The following is a 6958-nucleotide window of genomic DNA, read 5'->3' on the forward strand; positions in this document are numbered from 1 at the left end:
TACAGTAACTTGTCCGCCATTGAACATATTTGCGACTTTACCTGATGTTTTAAGATATATTTACAAGTTAAATTTCAAAGGGGCCGCCCTCTTTCCCTCAACACCGGTTGTTCTGGAAATAAATGTAGGTTGACAGTTGTCTCCACTTAGTTTAGTCAAACTATCATGTACACGACCTGAGGGTTGTTTTACATAAAGAGAGAGTGAGAGGGGAGGAGACGTATGAGGAGGCATCCAGGAGGATCATCAGGCGTTACAGGGCAGCCGGTCAGCCGTCAGATCTCTGTGACTCATTGGTTGGTTTTAGGATCAGCTCACTATAAGGCCAAACACACACACACACACACACACACAAATGCATAAAACAACATACACACAAAGGTAGACACACATGCCCATGCTAATTTTGCCCATAACCTCTAACTAACCTGCAGAGGTCTAAAAAGTCAAAGAGAAGCTCTAAAGAGTAGGGAGATTAAGAAATCTTCAAAAATAACAGGTGCGGTTTGAACAGTGGCACCTCCAGAGCTTAAAAGGCTTAGTGGCTGGATACTTCATCCATGAGATTCAGCTTATCGCTTTCTTTTTCTCGTCCTCCCTCACTCGCTCCACCACATTTCTCCAGACAACAGCTAGGTAGAGCCCAGCGTGCCATAGCTGGACATCTGTGTAATGCCGTGGTGTCGTTTGATGGGCTGCAGACTGGTAGGCACTTTGGGAAAGAGGAGCGGAGGAAACACACCTTATGAAAACCGAACGGCTGCTGCACAGTCACGCAAACACACGCAAAACATGTGGTTGCATGGAGAAAAGAAAAAAAAAACAAAAAAAAACAAAGCTCACTCCCAAAGTTGGATTTGTGTGTGGGAGTTTTCCCAAGAAGTTGCAGTGACTTATATCGTTCCTGGGAGGAGACTGTGCAACTGACAGAGTATCATCATGGAACAACACTGCAGAAAAACGCTGGCAAAGTTCCTGCCAAACAACAGTGACGTTTCAGAGTACTGACAGAAAGGAAAACAGGCTTGTCTACTAACACTCCACTGTCACTACCGTCTATCGTATCCACAAATCACAGCTACAGTACCGCGCAGATAAAATGTAACACGCAGGTGATACAGTCTCCTTCTGCCCTTCTATTACTGTACTGTATCTGTGTGTGTGTGTGTGTGTGTGTGTGTGTGTGTGTGTGTGTGTGTGTGTGTGTGTGTGTGTGTGTGTGTGTGTGTGTGTGTGCGTGTGTGTTAACTGCCATCTATCCACATCTGCACAGCCAGGCTCTATGTCTGACATGGATATACTGACCATCCAACAGGCAGAATATCCCACGGACATGCCAAACTAATGTGGTACGTCCAGCAGACGCTCACATTTTTGTCCTTGTCCTGATGTGAGAGTAAAAAGAAAAGGGAGCGCAGACAAAATGAGGAGCAGTCATCCAACATCCAGTCCCTGCTGGTGTTTTTTTTATAAAGCTTGCATGCTCTTTGACCAGAAAACACATGACTGCATTTTAATAGAACGCACACAATCAGGAATAATAAACAAGCATGCACGAGAGACACATCACTGAAAAACAATCTAATATATTAAAACAACACTTATATGGCTAATCAATATCAAATCCTTTGGCGTTAAGAGGGAAATTCATGCTGTTCACGGTTGTTCAGTGTTTACTCTAATGTGCAGGTAAGCCTTCTATAAGCCATAAAAGTCTCATGTTGTGTATTGATTTAAATTGTGTTGTTACAGCAGCGTGACTCTACAAAGCTTGATTTTATGTCTGACGTTAATGGGCTGCTGCATAGCTCCCACTGGTGTGAAACGGCCTGTGTGTGCGCCTGTGTGTTGGCTCTCGCGCTGTTCCCACCTCAGTGAAGGAATCTGTGGTTGTGTACAGTGAGGTTTGGTTGCGTGTGAGCTAGTGCGTCTGATTTTATAAGCGGCTGCAAGTCGGCACAAAATTGCCGCCAGTCGAGTTAAACCAGCCAAAAATTCTGCATCATACTGCTAAATTAGCCATTGTTATGCTTCTGGCTGGATCCCCTGTGGCTGCAGTGTAAAAGGACATGAGAACTGGAGCGAGGAGGAGGAAGAGGCAATAATGCCAAGGACACTGATGGAGACCAATGTCAATTACGCAGTAACCATAAGGAAAGCGAGGCTGAGATCATTTTTCCAATAATCATCGTCTTTTCTCCCACTGGACTCATAAATCAAAGCGTATGAAGTGCAAATGTATTGGCCAGTTATGAGTTTACTCTCCAAACCCACTGCACTCTCTGTCCCACTGCTGGCAGACATCCATCACCACATGACAAGTCTTCGCTGGGAAAGCTGATTTGCCAGATAGAAATGAAGATATTTAGCAACATTTACACGAATGTCAAAGAAGGAATTGAGCACAGTATGGAGGACATCAGCCGAGCAGCATGATTTATTGTACAGACAAACACAAGACACACTGACCTGAGAAGTTATTTGCAATTATCGATAAAAGGAAACCAAACTATTTTGAGTTACTGTCAGGCTGAGCAGGCCACACCACGGGGGCTCAGACAAGCATAAATTGAGACACAGCGACACCAAGTGGTGAAACGTGAAAATTGTTTCAACCTTGCATCACTAATGCAGTTCTGAATGACTACACTTTTATTATTATTATTATTATTATTAATAATAATGATAAAAATAATAATAATATGTTACCTACAATGTCATATCTGATGGACACATAGACACATCAATAATTAAAGTAAGTAACTGTTAAATTTTTAAATTGACAGAAGAAAGGCGAGGGAAAACACTAGTTCAGATTACAATAAATATTGCTGTTTAATCAGTAACAATAAGCTTTTCCAAAGTTATTGCTATAGTTTTATAGTGTACTTGCACATACACAGTATTATATTTAAGAATGTTTTGGCGTAAATCTACAACATAACCTTTTTTCCTTTCCCAGCTGTCATTAGACGAAAAGCAGGGTACACCCTGGACAGGTCTCCAGTCTATCACAGGCCTAACACATAGACACAGACGACTATTTACACCCACAGTCAATTTAAAAATCACCAATTACCCTAACAGCGTGTGTTTTAGACTGTGTAGGCTGGAGCACCCAAAGGAAACACAGGGAGAACATGCAAGCTCTGCACAAAAAGGTCCCAGTTGGCTGGTGGGTTTCCAGAACCTGAAAAGCTCTGGAGTTTGCTAATCTACATGTCCTGGGACTTTCTACTGTTGAAGTTTATAAACACACTTAATTTGCTCTTGTGGGGTCTATTCTTTATGGTATGCTGATATGAAATACCTACCTCCTGGAGAGAGTTCCTCACTTCTGGATGTTGTGAAGGAGGGGTTCTGCTTCTTCACTATGGTCTCATGGCCACTAGAGGGAGAAGTTCTGGCCACTCCCAGTGCTCCTCTAAAAAAAACAAAAAAACAAACAAAAAACTAAGAAAGATGGCCTGTTTCACATCATTACACATCAAAAATAATTTGCATATAATATAGATGAAACAGTTAAACATATTTTACCTTTACGTTTCTCCTTTAGGTTCTGCTTCATTCACAGAGTTGTTAACAGTCAGGGCTGAGAGGTGCATAGCTTGACATAACTATGAATATAGCCCACAACAATTCAATAAAGTAATGATTAATCAAGTCATCAATGACATACTTGATGCAGTGGCATAGTTTGAGAACTGGCAGGGAACATGGAAACAAGGCAAAGAAACATGGCAGCAGGTGCTCTGGACTGATGAACATTTGCAATATCTGGCTGTAGCAGAAGGCAGTTTGTTCACCGAAGGGCTGGAGAGAGCTACAATAATGAGTGTCTGCAGGCAACAGTGAAGCATGGTGGAGGCTCCATGCGAGCTTAGGGCTGCATCCTGCAAATGGAATCAGGATTAATGGTGTCATCAATGCTGAGGAATACAGGCAGACACTTATCCATCATGCAGCAGGACAAAGAGCTCAAACATACAGCCAAGGTCATTAAGAACTATCTTCAGCATAAAGAAGAACAAGAAGTGGTGGCATTGCCACCACAGAGCCCTGATCTCAACATCATGGAGTGTGTCTGGGATTACATGAAGAGACAGAAGGATTTGAGGAAGCCTACATCCACAGAAGATCTGTGTTTTGTTGTCCAAGATGTTTGGAACAACCTACCAACTGAGGTTGGAAGCAAAGGGTGGTTATATCAAATATTAATTTGATTTGAATTTATTTTCAGTTCGTTCACTACATTTTGTTAGTTGATAAAATAAATAAATAAACTATTAACTAAGTAGTTGACTTCACAGTACATTACATTATATTCAACTCAAAAGCTTTAACGTGTTATAGACTGCCAAGATCACGTCCTTTGTTAATCTACCGCCATGTTATAACACGACTTTCACTGACCATCTACTTACAGGTGCTGTTTGCTCGCGGGTTTTTCCTTTCGAACAGTCTCTGTCCAATCAGCTGCTAAATAAGAGCGTGGCTAGGCGCGTTTGGATGACGTAATGGTCATGTGCTAATAGTTCCAAAAAAAAATTTTATTTTTTTTTTTCAGGAAAAAGACTTTTTTCACATCACTTGAGACTGACTGATCCGAAATGAGTAAAGATAAAAACATTTTTTTATTATTATTATTTTATTTAATTGGTGAAGTGGGTGAGCGCTTTATAGATGAAAAAACATTTGTTTTCAATATGACCTAATTAATTTATAGGTTAGACTTAAATGGTTTTACTAGAATGACACTCGCTGTGCTGCCTAATGAGTGACCCTACATAACCCACTCCCACACGACTTCTTCCAGGTTGCAAATCATATCCACATGTCTTGAGTATGAACACTGTTCACACACAAGGGACTCTTTGACAGGCTTTGGGGAAATTTCATTTTTGACACTAACATCCCAGAGTTGAAATGAATGCCCTCACGCTAGTCAGTGTAAGGATGAAATGTTGTGTTATTGTGTGAACCTTTCCTCTCTGATTTCTGATATAGGAGGCAGATTAGGAATCTACTGTATATTAATAAGACCTAAAAATCATGTCCTGTACGGGGACTGTAACAAAAAGTGCAAAACGTCACTGATGACCAACTTAGACTTGGGGACAACAGCTGATACACAGCAGTTTTAACAACTGCCACAACTAACAAGATGACGCTGGATCATTGTAATACACTGAATGCATCTCCTGTAATAACAACAAGTTTTTATTTTCATCCCTTCTAAGAAGAGTTATCCTGGATTCGGCATGAAGCAAGGTGTAACAGAGATGTGTAGAATTGTTTCACTCTGAGGAGTGGTCAGGAGAGTTTCACTGAGTTATGCAGACAGAAAGGTTTGTGCATTCCCAAACAAAATTCCCAAAGCATTTATACAATGGATAATGAGTAATGCCTTTTAATGTTAGGTTAATCTCATTAGGGACAGATGCTCAAATATTACACATAGACAACAGAAGAGACTGTTCTGAGCAGCCTGGGAGCCTCAATTCACAATGAAGTTGGGAAGTTTGCGAAATGGATGACTGACATTTTGGCCTGTGCAATTAATGACAAGTTAAAATGACAAAATAAACCAATGGAACACTACTGCTGCTACCACTTAAATGGTACTGGAACAACAGACTGCACATAATGGATGTGTTGAATATTTTTATTCTATATTATTTTCATGCAAACAACAGCACAAAATCATTCATCAACATCTAATGCTTACCTCAGAGAACAGATGAACAACCACAAGATATCCACAAAAAAAAGGATATTTTATGTGATCCAGGCATAGAATATGAACCGATATTTATTTTCATGTTTATTACATAGTTTATATGTGATGTCTGTTTTGATCAGTAAATTATCAAATGCCTTAGTATTATTTCTACATGTCAAAATGTTAAGATCAGTGGTAAAGTTTTGCTAATGCACAATTTATTTATTTATTTTTGCACTTTCTTTTCCTTCATTTAAAATTCTTTTTTTTATATACCATTTGCATGTGTGGGCAGCAATATTAGGCAAAAAAACATTAGTGCTTCTTGTTATACATTCTCCAATATAGTTCCTCATTTAGTGTGTGGATAAAGGAGTTGACCTAAAATGTCCAAGTTGTTTGCAGCTGACTCGAAGTTAAGCACATTTTTTTTTTTACTCATGAAACTACTCAGGACTCCCCGAGCCCTGTAGATGGCACCATTGTCATCTTGTATAGACTTAGACTTCATTCATCCACAAGGGAAAATGCTTGGTCACAGTAGTTCAGTTGCCACCTCAGTATGAGACGCCCATCAGGATGAAAATGTTTCATCAAATCATTGTATTTATTGCAATAATTGTCCATTTCTTTATGTAAAGGGGGCTTAGAGCTACAATTATCTCACTGGGCTGACTTTAAATGTGTTAACTTGATGTTTGCCCTGTGAGCATCAAAAAGTCTTTCTTTTCTTCTCTGTCATATCTCTCGTACTTCCAAATGAACTAAGGACACCATACGTACATATATGTCCTTCTCAGATCAATATGTCCTTTTTGTACATTTTGGCATGTTTTAATGAGAAGACACGGGTAGAAACCAATAAGATTTATGATGACATGTGCTGCCCTTACACTGTGTTACAGCAGTGTTTGCCCAGCCAGTGGACACCCACAGTGATAAAGACACTAAAGTTGTCTAGCATTCATAACTTTACAATTCACCTTTCCGTGTTGGCTCATATTTTACAAAGTAGCAGCTCTAAGTAAAAGCATATTTTTGGGTTGTCTGGGGCAAATCCTCCAGCATGGTACTTGAGTTTTTGAGCTGTTAGACCAAATACACGGTACTGAAACATCTAAACTCTGGTAAAAATCTATACAGGCCTATCATCTTTACAACTGCATGGACTTAAATTTCATTCATAGCATGATGCCCTTTGTTAATTGTGCCAAAATGACACCATTAATCTTCGTA

The 6958-nt window shown here is 39.9% G+C and overlaps 1 long non-coding RNA gene across 1 annotated transcript; it reads right to left on the reverse strand.

Moving 5' to 3' along the window:
• Positions 1-3205: 3205 nt before the first annotated feature.
• Positions 3206-4443, reverse strand: LOC125017077. Its single transcript, XR_007113800.1, has 3 exons — positions 4425-4443; positions 3538-3617; positions 3206-3424 (listed from the first exon to the last, which is right to left on the reverse strand). It is a non-coding gene; the product is annotated as an uncharacterized LOC125017077 (long non-coding RNA).
• Positions 4444-6958: the final 2515 nt, after the last annotated feature.

The sequence above is a fragment of the Mugil cephalus genome, chromosome 11, assembly GCF_022458985.1.
Source record: "Mugil cephalus isolate CIBA_MC_2020 chromosome 11, CIBA_Mcephalus_1.1, whole genome shotgun sequence".
NCBI classification, from domain to species: Eukaryota; Metazoa; Chordata; class Actinopteri; order Mugiliformes; family Mugilidae; genus Mugil; species Mugil cephalus.